Below are 14,949 nucleotides of genomic sequence, written 5' to 3'. Positions count from 1 at the left end.
AGAAGGGTGATTCTCACAAAAACTTGGTTTTAAAAATGTCAACCATGAAAATGTAAAAATTGCTTAAATTTACTTTTTTTCCCACCAGACATTGAAAACCAAAGTCTGGAGTAAATGGGAACATTAATTTAAAAACTTTTACTTATCATTTAACACTTTTTGTAACATAATTTAAAAAAATAGTCCTAAAAAATCTCATTACCGCAACAGTCAGAAAACATCAACACTGACATATTTTCAAAATGACATGACAAACCTGAAAGAACATAATTTGAAGATTATGCACATGCATTTAAAATCAAAGTATTATGCTTCTATTAATTAAATTAACATTTAATAAGCATCTGTTGCGGTAATGATAATCAAAATGTTGTGTAAGCATTCTGACAAGACAATATTTCAAATTAACTGTAAAAAAAATGATCTTACCTGGTAGCCATCTTGAAGTAACTGGTCCATGTGCTTGGTCACTCAAAATCAAACTTAATTAAAATTCTGTATGTGTGCTTAAACTGTTCTCAAAAAGTGTTGCGGAGGATGAGAACATCAGGCATGGACACATCATTTTCCTAATTTTTCTTCATTATTATTATACATGAATATTCAGTAAATATTTTTTCTGTCATCTAAAGTAGTCTAGCAAAACATCCATTTATTTTTTTTCTTAATATTTTTGTGTTAATTTGATTAAATTACAACATAACGCATGTTCAAACACAACATTGCGGTAATGAGAATTTCAGCAGAAAATGAGATAAAATTTCCAATTATAAATTCTTATGTTGAAATCACACATTGTGCAAGGTAGAACACAGTATTGTGTTAATTCTGATGCTTTTTAATGAAACTATATTACACATTTTAAAGCTAAAAATCATTAGTGTCGTGGTGTTTCAATGGTTTCGTGAGAATCACCCAGAATAATGTACATATAACTACAAATTTGATTGAACATAAACAAGTAAGGGAAAAGAGTTAACACATTTCTGCATTTATTTGAGGATTTACAAAACATGTTAAACAAAAAACACAGCTACATTCTTCAGTTAGTCCTTCATTTAACACAAGGTCTGAATAAACTATTTTTGGTTATGTCTACAGTACATCTCTTTCTCTGACCCCTGAGTGTCTATTTTATATTGAAGAGAGTGAAATGTTTTTGAATGGGCAGTGAGCAGCTGCAAGTGTTGTCTGACCTCTTTGACGCATTCATGATGGCTTTAAGTGCTCACTCTTCTACGATTGCGTGGTGATGAAGAGCAGAGGTTCAATTGTGAGCATTTCTGAGTCCTGCTTTCCTTTTCTCAGAGTTCACCATATAGTTTCCTCGAGCAAGCCCACAAACATCAGATTTTTGTGCATCTATTCCCTACGGGAGCTAGCTTATTTATCGCTCTGCACTCTGCTGAAGACTCATTTACTCGTATCTTAAAAACCCAGAGGAAGTCAATAAATCCATCCTATGGGTATATTTTACACTAGCCTGAAACTCTGGAGTAATGCCCAAGCCCTATTTCAAATTCAGAGAAAGACCACAGAGTTTGTGTGGTTTTAATTTTTGCATCTCTGTTACTTTATTAAATGCACCCTCGTTTAGATTGAGGTGGGGAATGAGTGTTTCACAAAAACAGACCCAAAGGGTCTCATCATACACCTGGCGCATTACAAGTTGCTAGTTTTAAACCGGCGCAGTTATCATTTGCATGTTTAGCGCCACGTTGTTTAAATACTGTAGCAAATGCATTTGTGGCCAACTTTGCGTCCATGGGCGTTCTGGTCTGAAAACGAGGTGTGTTCAGGTGCATTGTTGGGTCGTTGCTATTTTGAGGCAATATTGTTTTTGTTATTAAATGAAAGTGTTAGTAATATGCGCCTATAAACGGGACGACAACGCATGTTTACTTACAGATGCGCAGCAGCACACAAACATTTTAAATATGAAAAAAATGAAATGATTAAAATGTAAACGAATATTATTGAGTCTCTTGGACATAAATTATGAAGACGTTAAAAGGCGTAAAGAGCTGCTTCACCTGTAGCCTGGTAAGTAATTAAATGTTTTGCTTTAAAAAAAATGCAAATATTGCATCTATTTTTTTAAAGTTTTCGTTAATGCAGATTTATTGTATATGATGACTTAGAACCTCTGGATATGGCGAGATGAGAACCTTTTTTAAGTAAAGCCTTGTAAAACAATTGCGGTGCTGTCCAAGTGCTAAAAGGTTTCGGCTCTCCACACGTTTGTAAATTCTTTATCTCCTGTTTGTTACAAATAAAGTATTTTTAGAGTACAAACCTTTTTTTGCATATTTGTAAACTATTCTTTGAGGTTACACTGATCATGTCGGATATCCATACATTTACAGCAATTAAAAGCCTGTTAATTTTACTTCCATGACTGAAATAAAACGACTTTTAAAGGTTTTAATACCAAAAAAATAACAATTTCAATACAACTGAAAACCAGGCACGTGCAGAGGGGGGGGGGGGCGGGGGGTGCCCAAGCACCTGCCCCTTGACCCCTGGATGATCAAAGTGCCCTTTTTGTCAAGGCATTTTTTTTGTAATTAAATGCCCTTTTGTGAAGGCCTGCCCAATCTAACTATTAGTAAAATTAATAAAAAATAATTTAGACGCAAATACAATTAGTCACATGATGACGTATTGACCTTTCATTGGACAATCTCTTTAGGGACGATCACTAGCTAGCTCACAGCGTTAACAGCGCCCACACGTGCACGACACGGTGCGCAGTAGAGGGAGGATCCCCCTCGAGCTGGCATTGAACCGAAGCGATGCTTGTTATATTGTTATTATTTTACAAGAACAACGTGAGGAGAGCATGGACAGCTTTTGTTTATTGCTGTCTGTGTGTATTAACATCTCTAGAACTTTAGATGCAAACAGGGCTCTCAAGTCTCACGCATTCGGCGGGAGACACATGCATTTCAGCCAGTTTACTCGCCACACCTTGCATTTCTCACGCTGAAAATAAAACATTCTTCCCATATAAAAACAATGGATGAAGCAAAGGCAGGGACGTTCTCTGCCGGGAGTTCATACAGGTAGCTGTCTCGAGTTTTTAGGTGTGCTCAACTTCACACAGCAATGCAAGAACCGAAACGCACATGACATCAAAGTACCGCGAGAAATATTCGGGAGATCATACGGAGGAATTTGATTTCAAATTCCTCTCGAGCTGTTCTAATGTCATCCACCTGTCACGCGGAGGTTGTTGGAAGAGCAAGATCCGATGAATACGGTAAAAAACTCGTTTAATTTTTGTATCATATTGAATTTACGATTCCTGGACTCGCCTTTGATAAAAGACAATGTGAGCTAATGTTGGGTTATATAGCCATACTCGTGCTAAATTATTAACTCAGTCAAAAACTCTCCAGCTATGCAGCCAGTTTTAGTTTACCTGAAAATAAAGTAAGTACTAGAGGCTTCATGAAATGAAGGAGAGGAGAGATGAATGTCATTATTTTATTGCCCTGTCATCAAGGCATCAAAGTGTGCATAAACACAACACAAACACGATTCAAAACTAAAATATGTAGACTACTCTCTTTGTATACAAATTTCGAACAGGATTAGAATAGAATTATATTTTAAATATGACAACAAAACACAAGCCTGTAAACGTAATAATATCTTAATGTCACAATGCAATAATATCATATAATTTTAAAACTGCATACTGTTCACACACACAAACACAAAATGAAATGCACTGTAAGTCGTTTTGGATAAAAGTGGCTGCCAAATGCATAAATATATAGATATAAAACTCAGTCTATATAGATTTTTCTGTCTCACTCTATTTGCAAGGAAAATAAAGAAATACGTTAGACTTAAAATCATCTTTCTATTCTGTATTACTTTATTATTTGTTTCAGTTGTGTGCTTGCGTATCAGCGAGCAAAGTGCCCTTTTTATTCTTTGAGCACCTGCCCCTCCAATTGTCTCTTCACGGCCCTGCTGAAAACAACAAAAAAATTATGTCAATGTTAAACTGGTGGTCTTCTTCCTCCACTTAAGTTTACAAATTCCGCCATCTACATAGCGAATCGTCATGGCGCAAGCGCAACTGGCTTTTAAAGGGGATGAGAGCTGAGACTCTCACTGGTTTATTGCACGTCACGCCCAAAACACACCCATTACTCATTACTAGAATAGGAACAACCCTTTTAGACTGTGTGTTAGGTGCACAAACCATTTTTCCTGTCAATAAATAAGCAAAAGTGGATTCGGACACGCCCATTTAGACAGTGCACCGTGCGCTTTAGACAATGCACTTAGATCGTTAAAATAGGGCCCAAAGTGTTTAGCTTTGGTAACTCTAAAGGGGCCATGGCACAAGACTTTTTTAAGATCTTTGGTGTCCCCAGAGCACATATGTGAAGTTTTAGCTCAAAATACCATATAAATAATTAATTATAGCATGTTAAAATTGCCACTTTGTAGGTGTGTTCAAAAATGTGCCATTTTGGGTGTGTCATTTAAAATGCAAATGAGCTGATGAAATTCAAACACTGATCACAAAGATGGTGGTTTGTTGCAATTAAAACTCAATTGTGCTTTTTTTCTGCACTAAATCACAGTGCTGTGGTTGGATAGAGCAAATTAAGGGGTGGTATTATTATAATAAGAGCTCCTTATGACATCATAAGGAGAGCCAAATTTCAACAACCTATTTTTTCATGTGCTTGAAGAAAATGGTTTACCAAAACTAAGTTACTGGGATGATATTTTTCACATTTTCTAGGTTGATAGAAGCACTTGAAACCCAATTATAGCACTTAAACATCAAAAAAGTAAGATTTTCATGCCATGGCCCCTTTAAAAGCAGTCACCATCTAAAGCGGCTTAAAAAAGTTCATCAAAGATGTCCTGAGACAAGAATGGGTACTAGTAAAATTTTTAAAACAACTTTTATTAAAGGTTTTGACTTCAAATGTTGACTAGTGTATATGCATTCTGACTTTTCCAAAGTGACTTCATGATATTTATTTAGTCCACGCATTACCTGGAAGTAATGGTGTTGCAAGCACAAAACCAGTTATAAATCATTTTTATGAATTGCTACATGAGTTCTTTTAGTTCAAGATTAATACAACCAAGGTGTTATAAGGAAGATTCTAGAAGGTTTTTTTTACCAACTGCCATTAGATTTTATAACAGCATGTAAACAACAGAACTGAATCAAAACGTTAACCAAACGTCTTTAAGATATTTGTGAAAATAAAGAAAAAAGTTACATGCTGAAACAGGAAGTGTTTCTGGACCAGTGTTGTTTACATTCTGCAAAATGGTCTATACAAGATAATTACAGTAGAAGTGTGATTGTGGATTATTATACATGCTCAAAACTAAAGTGGTGCTTTGAATAATGAAGTTGCTCAAACTGTTTTGCATTGGTAATCTTGTATTTTTATACTATTTATTATTGTGTGTAGTGAGCTTGCTGTGGCATATGAATTTCACTTTGGAGATTAAAGGCGGAGTGCACAATGTTTGAAAGCCAATGTTGATATTTAAAATCACCTGAACAAACGCGCCCCTACCCCAATAGAATCTGGACCTTCTTTTAAAAGACCCGCCCCACACATACGCAACCCGGCAAGGATGTCGGTTAGTAGACACGCTCCTTACTGCTGATTGGCTATAAGCGTGTTTTGGTAGTCGGCCCGTCTCCTTTTCCAAAGCGTTTTTCAAACATGGTGCACTCCACCTTTAATAAAGTTAATCAATCAATCAATTAATCAATCAATCAATCGTAGCAAGGGTATATTTTGTATAATACATTGTATGCATCAAAATTATGTTTTTATGCCAAAAATCATTAAGATATTAAGTAAAGATCATGCTCTATGAAGGTATTTTGTAAGTTTCCTATCATAAATATATATATATATAAATATATAAAAATATATATATATATATATATATATATATATATAAATATATATATAAATGTATATAAATATAAATATATCTATAAATATATCTATAAATATATCTAAATAATATATCTAAATAATATATCTAAATAATAGCTTACAGATAATGTTTACATCTCTCAATTTATAAAAATGTACCCTCATGACTGGTTTTGTGGTCCAGGGTCACATATATCAGTGAAACTTTACTAAGGCACATCACATTTTATCCTGCTTGTGCAGAAATCCAAGCTGGGATAAGAAATTCCCTTCTTTTCCGTAAACTACAGAGGAATTAGATGACTGTCATCGCTTTTGTTCCGCTCTGAAAACAAACAAATGAACAGCAAGAAAACAAACACGTCCTCGAGGTCTGGATAATCACACACAATTATGTAATTAATGATTTCTTTCAGACCACATTTTCCATTCTCTCTCCATTGTCTCTCTCTTACACAAACACACGTGCGCACACATGCACAAACACGCACACACAGGTGGAATAAAATCTGGCATAAAAGTGATCTGCACAGAAATACTGCAGTGTGTAAAATATTATTAGGAAAAGCTGCACTGCGAGCAACTGTCTTTGGCACAAAAGCAAACTCCACGACTGTATGACTATAAAAAACACTTCAACAGCAAGTATGTTATTTCTTTACTTTATTAAAGTCTCACACCTTCCACTGGAGCACACACAGGGACAAAACATTAAAAAACATAAATAGCCAAATAAAATAAGTTTAAACACATAAAAGGACAGTAAATCTGCCCGGTCCAAAAAATAAACAACAAAAATCTCATATTAGAGGTCTAAACAGGTCAATTAAAGTGCTAAAATTCATTCCTCTACTATTCGGTCTACAAACAAGTTGGCAACTGTTGTTTTCTCCAAGATTTAATGGAGTAAGGTAGCGTTTTTTTACGCAATTGGTAACAACGTGTGAAAACACGGCATGACGTTGTAGTGGAGGACTTTTATTATGCTTTTATTTTCATATTATTCATCCTATTTTTCATTTTTTAATTACAATCATAAGCTCATAAATCGTGATTCATATGGAGATCATGTTTTTCTGCTAACGTACAGAATTATGCTCTTTCTGTCTTTTGAGCAAAGTACAATGTCCAAGGACTTAAACATCATGTACTGAGAACAAGACATACGTTGTATGATTTCACTAGATTTGTGTTTAACTGTTTATGTTCTTAATCACTGACAGCTGAAGGCTATCTTCTAAATGACGTAGAAACGGATGATTGTACGTATTTCAGCATCTTACTATAAATGTGTGTTCAACCTTGTGATCGGGGCTCTTGGGTTTAGACTTCTAGCACCAGGGAGTGAGAGCCTATTCTGCAGAATATATAAAATTCAGACAAAGAAAATTCTGTCGACAGTGTGTCTGTGTGATCCTTGACTTTGACTCTTAGTGAGTATTATTTGATGCGGCTAAAATTCCACGACAATAATGGCGACGAGGATGCGGATTCCACAGCTGAAGACTCCAGAAGGTTTGGGAGAGACTGACTGATCACCCCTGAGACGAGAGGTCTCGGGCTCCGTACCCCAGGCCTAAGGGAAGGGAGAGTCTCAACCATTTCTGGAGTCAAAGCTGACGGAATCTGGAAAAGAACCGTTGTGGTGGCATCTGAATAGATAATACGGTAAGCGTTATTTCGTTCATGACCATGGGTCAGGGTAATTCGAAAGGGAGTACAAAGTCAATGGATCTGGAAAATGGTGTGTATGCTCGAGTGATCAAATCAAAGGGCACGGGGGCGTTGGAAAGCGTAAAATCTGGGAGAAAAGGTATGATTTTCCTCCTAAAGGAACACTGAGTGTAAAAGCACTCATTTTATTAAGGGAAAAATCATTGCGGATGGCAGAGAAATGAGAGCACAGAGTAAGATAAAGACCAAGGACGAACTGACTCAGACTAAGTCAGAGCTAAACATTAAGCAAATGTTTTCCTACATCAGATTCATTACATGATGAACCTAACTTTCTGTTTTTTTTCCTCCTCCCTATGCACCTGCACGTACCCCACCTGGGGTACATTTTCCAATACACAAGGGTACCGCTTCTGGACGATGACCTCCAACCCCCTCCACAACGTCGCCCTCCACCACCACCTGCTCAACAAATCGCACAGATACAACGACCAGCTCAACAAGCCGCACAGATACAAAAGCCAGCACGACAAGCACTACCTGATTGCACCCCCGCCACCGCCGATGCAAGAACTGCCACGTGGACCAGAATCAGGACAAAGATGATGTTCAGATAAACACGGAACGGGAGGCAAGGCCTAAGGAAACAGCAGAGAAGCCGTTCACCAGAGAAACAGCTATCTTCAGCTTTTGCCAAGATAGGAGAATGGGCACAGCCACAACATAACCAACGCAATTTCTCTTCGCAAGGACAACGCTCCCGAGAGAACGGGCAGCAGAGAGAATGAGAGAAGAGGAGAGGAGATCCGAAAGAAAATGTTTGCTGGTATTGCGGACAGAAAGGACATTTGAAAAACCAATGTTTCCATTTCCTGAAAACTCAAGGGACACCGGAATCCCAAGGGGGCGCGGGAAACCTGCCACTGTGTAAAGAAAGGGGCGACTGAAGCCAGGAGGGGGAAGGGGAGCATCGTACAGAGGCGGGTAAGTCCAATCTTGTTTTTTCTGCGGTTCAAATGCCATATTATCTGCTTGCTGATTCTGATTTTTCTGATGTGTATGATAGGGAAAGACACGCTCTGTGCAATGAAGAACTTGCTTTGCTTGATATTGATAAGAAATAATGGTTAAGGGACAGGTATTGTTGTTTATGGTAGACTCTGGATGCAACTGACTCTGTCATACGCAAAGATGAATTCCCATTTGTCACCTTGAGTGGGCAGTTTAACTCATCTATGAGTGCTACGGGGCATATAGTGAGGGAAGAATTTACTGCTCCACTCTGTTGTATGCATGACGGTAACGAGTTTATGCATATGTTCCTCTTATCTGACGCGTGTCCGGTAAACCTCATGGGGAGGGATTTGATGTGTAAAATTAATGCTAGCATCTTACGTAACAACCAAGGCCTGAATATTTCTTGTTGGGATCCCAGAATGTCATCTATGTGTGTGTCTATGTTGTATGTGTATGAATGGGCCTGTGTATGAGTGAAGAGTTGCATGCTGAAGGGAAGATAAGATTGCCACAAGCCAGCGAGGTCATTCCAGCTGATAACATGCATTGCACAGCTCATAGAAATGGTTCTCTGTAAAAACAGAAGGTTTGACTATAACCCATAAATGCTGGAATGACTCATGGTGTGTGGCACTCGTTCAAATTGACAGAAAAGCAAGAACAAATTTTTGATGTTGAAAATTCGGTACCCCATGTTTCCATTGCAAAAAAAAATACCAGTCAGCCATGGGAAAAAGCAGGTGAATTTGCAAAGGCCTGTAGCGAGGCTGTTGATTGGGAAATGTTGTCAGATAACGTGCAGTTCTCAGAGCAGATAACGGCACACAGGAGAAGTTGTGTTTCTTTTTTCATTGCTGAGAGAGAGAGCGTTGTAATACAGAAAGCTGTTTCTGCAGATTCAAATTTACAAAACATTTTGCCAGCACACATGACGTGTGCTAGCATTGATTTACCGCAAGAGGTTCTTGACAAAGTACCTGACTACCTGTGGGCTAAAGATAAATATGATGTGGGTTTGATTAAAGGGTGTGAACCAGTAGTTATCACCCCAAAGAGTGATTACAGACCATGCAAACCTCAATACCCTCTGAAAAGGGAGGCGCTTGAGGGAACAAGGCCAGTATTTGAGGCCTTATTGGAGAAAGGGATAATTGTTCCCTGCCCAAACTCACCTGTGAGAACACCCATTTTTCCTGTACAAAAGGTCAGAGATGCAGGTCAGCCCACAGAGTGGAGGTTTGTTCAAGACCTCCAAGCAGTAAATGCTGCGGTGCAGGTAAGGGCACCAAACGTGCCGAACCCTTACACAATTCTCTCACAGATACCAGCTGACGGCCAGTGGTTTTCTGTAGTGGATATTTCAAATGCATCTTTCAGTGTTTCCTGTCCATCCTGATAGCCAGTTTTCGTTTACTTTTACATTTGAGGGGTACAGCGAGAGCCCCACGATTTACAACTTTGCATTGCATTGTTCATTACAGAAACTTGTGTTGGATGATGATGTTGCTTTATTGCAGTACGTGGATGACCTCTTGGTGGCGGCACCGACTCAGCAGTCGTGCACAGACAACACCATACGGTTGCTCACTCATCTAGCTGAGGAGGGCCACAAGGTCAACCCCAAGAAGGTACAGTGCTCTGTCCAGAAAGTAACCTTTCTAGGACACGAAATTACACCAATGGGTAAGTCTCTCTCTCCAAAGAGAATAGAGGCGATAGCTAACATACCAAAACCCATTACAAAGAAACAAGTAATGTCATTTTTGGGTATGACATCTTATTGCAGGACTTTTATTGCTAACTATTCTGAGATGCAACAACCATTGCATGACATGATTTATGAAAAACCTTTAGCACCATCAGAGAAGATAAGATGGACAGAGAAGGCTGAAAGGGCATTTGTGGAACTAAAACAGACATTACAGCAGGCACCCACTTTGGGGTTGCCAGATCCTAAAAACCTTTTATTCAAACTGTGGATGAAAGAAATGGCTGTATGACATCTGTTTTGTTGCAAGAACATGGTGACAAGTTGAGACCAGTTGCATATTTTTCAGGTCGCCTTGATGCGGTGGCCAGGGGCCTACCAGGATGTCTCAGGGCAGTGGCACCTGCAGAGAAAGCTGTACAAGCCAGCAGTGAGTTTGTGGGTTACGCCAGCCGCGGCTGCTGGTCCCTCACTCTGTGTCTCATATACTGCTTGAACAGCGCACATCTCACTTGTCTGCAGCAAGGTGGCTGCGTTATTCCTGTGCATTGTTACAAATGTCTAATGTCACAGTTGAAAGATGTACAGTTCTGAACCCGGCGACATTGTTACCTACACCTGATGAAGGTACACCACACTGTTGTTTGTCTGCTCTACGGGAAGTATGTACACCAAGGCCTGACCTGGCTGACACACCCATACCTAATTGCACCCTCACATACTATGTGGATGGGTCCTCTTCCAGAGATGATAGAGGTATAAACAGGGTGGGGTGGGCAGTTGTGTCTGACTTTGAAGTTGTAGAATCCGGATGCTTACCACCTCACAAATCTGCACAGGTGGCTGAATTGCATGCACTAACACAAGCTTGTAAAATTGCTACTAATCAATCTATAACCATTTACATTGACTGCTTGTTTCTCTTTTAGAGGAAATTTTACTCCTTTCTCAAATAGCTGTGTGTAAATGCAAAGCACACACCAAGGAACAGGACGTGGACTCGAGAGGCAATGCACGCGCGGACGCAGCGGCAAAGCAGGCATCTCTCATTTCTACTAACGTTGATTTTTCTCTTACACAGATTTCCCAGGAAAAGGAAGCTGAAACAGCACAGGAGTCACTAATAAGCATGCAAACATTTTCTCTCCCAACAGAAATAGCTCTATGGAAATCGTGTGGAGCTACCAAAACTCCTGAAGGGATTTGGATGGGTCCAAATCAAAAACCTTGCTTACCTAAACACTTTTATTCCCATTTTGCTAGGTTGACACATGGCTTAGACCATGTGTCCAAAGGAGGAATGCTGACAGCCATGGCACAAAATTGGTTCACAAAGGGTTTTTCTCCTGTAGCACAGAGACATTGCGAAAACTGTCATATATGTCTGGGTAATAATGTTGCAAGAGGGGTAAAAACCGCACCTGTGGGGCATCCCATTTCCTGAGGGACCATTCACACATGTAATGATGGATTACATTGAATTGACACCAGCAGAAGGTAAACGTTACTGTTTGGTGATGACAGACATGTTTTCGAAGTGGACTGAAGCCACGCCCACCAAACATGCAGACAGTGCTTGACAAGGCAGTGACAAAAATGTTGTTGAAAGACATTATTCCCAGATGGGGAATCCCAAACAAAATTTCCAGTGATAATGGAGCACACTTCACTGCTCAGGTGGTGAAAGATGTGGGTACATTTTTGCAAATCAATTTGACCAATCACTGCGCCTACCACCCACAAAGTGGAGGTGCAGTGGAAAAAGAGAATGGCACCATCAAGGCAAAACTAAGCAAAATGTGTGAAGAAACAAAATTGAATTGGGTTCAGTGCTTACCACTGGTACTCATGTACATGAGAATGAGGGTCAGAGACCGAACTAAATTGTCCCCTTTTGAAATACTTTTTGGAAGACCCCCACATATGGGGTGGGAACCACACAGGGCGGCAGGTGATACCCTTCGAAATGAAAATGACATGTTGCAGTATTGTATTTCTATGTCTTCTATCCTTCAAAATATCTCAAAACAGGTTAAAGCAGCACTACCATGCCCCGCAGAGGGACCTTTGCACAACATCAAACCAGGAGATTTCGGGTTGGTGAAAAACCTGAGGAGGAAATCCTGGAAGGCGAGACGGTGGGAGGGGCCATTTCAGGTTCTGCTGACGACTCACACCGCCGTGAAGGTCGCGGAGCGTGCCACCTGGGTGCACATTGCCCATTGCCGGAGGGTTGGTCCAGGACTGCAAGTAACCAAAGGGAGGACGACTAGTCGACTGCTACGGACCACTTTTCCGCATTGGAGGGAGCCACAGACCCCTGTATCCTGCAAGTTTGTACGAAGAACGACACGAGAGAGCGGCAACAGCTCACAAGGTATTGGAGGACGACTCCAGTATTCTGGGTTTGGTTTGGACACACGCACACGACATCTTTAATGTGGGTAATCGACACGACGCTTGCAGCTTAATAACTGTAATTACAACACCAGCTTTGAGACCCCACATTAATTTAGACACTAAGATAATTTCATTCGAACAAGAAAGCAGGATAGCTTGGCACAACTGCACCGTGTGGTCCTACCAAACCCGAACCTACAAAGGAAATTAATCAACAAGGGCTCACGACCCCAACTCTAACTGTGCTCAGGGCTCACGACCCCAACTCTAACTGTGCTCAATCCGGAATCATCAAGGGCTCACGACCCCAACTCTAACTGTGCTCAATTTCTTCAAGAAAACGAACTATTTTTCTTCTTTCAAAAATGAGGTTCATGATCATATTATGCGTGTGCATTTTTGCTTTTACAACTGCACAGAACTCTATGTACACTATGGTTAAGGGTAATAACTAGAGCTACGTAACGATGACAGTAAATGAAGTTATGAATAAATCATAAAAAGGGAGGAGTGTAGTGGAGGACTTTTATTATGCTTTTATTTTCATATTATTCATCCTATTTTTCATTTTTTAATTACAATCATAAGCTCATAAATCGTGATTCATATGGAGATCATGTTTTTCTGCTAACGTACAGAATTATGCTCTTTCTGTCTTTTGAGCAAAGTACAATGTCCAAGGACTTAAACATCATGTACTGAGAACAAGACATACGTTTTATGATTTCACTAGATTTGTGTTTAACTGTTTATGTTCTTAATCACTGACAGCTGAAGGCTATCTTCTAAATGACGTAGAAACGGATGATTGTACGTATTTCAGCATCTTACTATAAATGTGTGTTCAACCTTGTGATCGGGGCTCTTGGGTTTAGACTTCTAGCACCAGGGAGTGAGAGCCTATTCTGCAGAATATATAAAATTCAGACAAAGAAAATTCTGTCGACAGTGTGTCTGTGTGATCCTTGACTTTGACTCTTAGTGAGTATTATTTGATGCGGCTAAAATTCCACGACAACGTGAACCGTACGGATAGGACTTTTATTTTATTTTATGCTGTAAAAGGATTTTTTGTGATAAGAATCCACAGGAAGGCATACAGGTATGGGCAGCAATTCGTAAGTGTATTTTACATAACAGTATGAGGTCTTTGTATGAGTGCATTTAGTTTTGCAATTTGGGAATCTAATGCAGTCTGTTTGTTTGTTTTTTAATGGCGCCTTTGTGCAGGTCTTCGATGTAAACACTCCGGAGAACGGCAATTTAGAAGTAACACGCATACAAACAATGAGTTTTTGCCAATACATTTAAACTTGGTTGACAGTGAAAATTGACGTATAAAGCCTTACCAGGCATACCACACAGGTCCTGAAAAGTAAATCCAAAACATTTTGATCGCCCCCTGGTGGCTGACTGCAGTATAGGTCACATATGGAGACACGTCAGAGCCGGCCTGAGGCCTAAGCGAACTAAGCAGGGGGCCCCCCAATTTTTTACAATTAAATAACTTAAACAAGTAATATAAATAAATTAATGAATGAGTGAGTACGAATGAATAAATGAATAGAAAATTCTGATTTGCAGACAACTGCTATGTGTCTGCAGTGTTACCGTTTGAGTCATGCGCAGTATAGACACCTCGCGTGCATTGACAATGTGTGCAAGTGCTGTAATAAATAACAAGCCATGTCACAAAGGATGTATCCCTCTGGTGCCGAAAAGAGAAAGAAGTAGTGCACACATGGAGAGACGCGTTTCAGAAAGCAAGCGAACATAAAATCTTTCTGTTCTTGAAAGGGCATATACAAACAAAATGATCTCCACAGCACTTTTTTCTAATAAAAACATTTGTTTATGTCTTAGGTTTATGTATAGATTAGGCAGAAACCAGGTCCGTGCTTCACTTAAAGAGAGAGTAACCTCAATTAACCTACTTAAGTCTGTGTCATTAATGTTAATCAAACAATCCAAGACAAAGAGAAAATCACTTCTGTAGCTCTAAAAACAATAATAATTATATTTAATTCATACAATAAAGACAGTGTTATGATTTATTTGATTTGATTTCTGTACCTTATGCTAATTTTAGCCCTTACTTAATGTGCAACTTTGTTCTTTTTATAAAGGATTATAATTTCTTATTTTTTTTATTAAAAAAAAATTGGTGGGAGGGGGGCCCCCAAACAAATTCTGCTTAGGGCCCCC

At 39.2% G+C, this 14,949-nt stretch overlaps 2 long non-coding RNA genes across 2 annotated transcripts; one reads left to right on the top strand and one right to left on the bottom strand.

Moving 5' to 3' along the window:
* Positions 1-7,292: 7,292 nt before the first annotated feature.
* On the bottom strand, positions 7,293-8,249 carry LOC141365372 (uncharacterized). The gene is made up of 2 exons (XR_012370601.1): positions 8,112-8,249; positions 7,293-8,081 (listed from the first exon to the last, which is right to left on the bottom strand). It is a non-coding gene; the product is annotated as an uncharacterized lncRNA (long non-coding RNA).
* A 216-nt stretch (positions 8,250-8,465) lies between these two features.
* LOC129435177 (uncharacterized) lies at positions 8,466-13,684 on the top strand. The gene is made up of 2 exons (XR_008641156.2): positions 8,466-8,603; positions 12,376-13,684. It is a non-coding gene; the product is annotated as an uncharacterized lncRNA (long non-coding RNA).
* Positions 13,685-14,949: the final 1,265 nt, after the last annotated feature.

Source organism: Misgurnus anguillicaudatus, chromosome 7 (genome assembly GCF_027580225.2).
Source record: "Misgurnus anguillicaudatus chromosome 7, ASM2758022v2, whole genome shotgun sequence".
Taxonomy (NCBI): Eukaryota; Metazoa; Chordata; class Actinopteri; order Cypriniformes; family Cobitidae; genus Misgurnus; species Misgurnus anguillicaudatus.
This window is presented reverse-complemented; position numbering and strand designations above follow the sequence as displayed.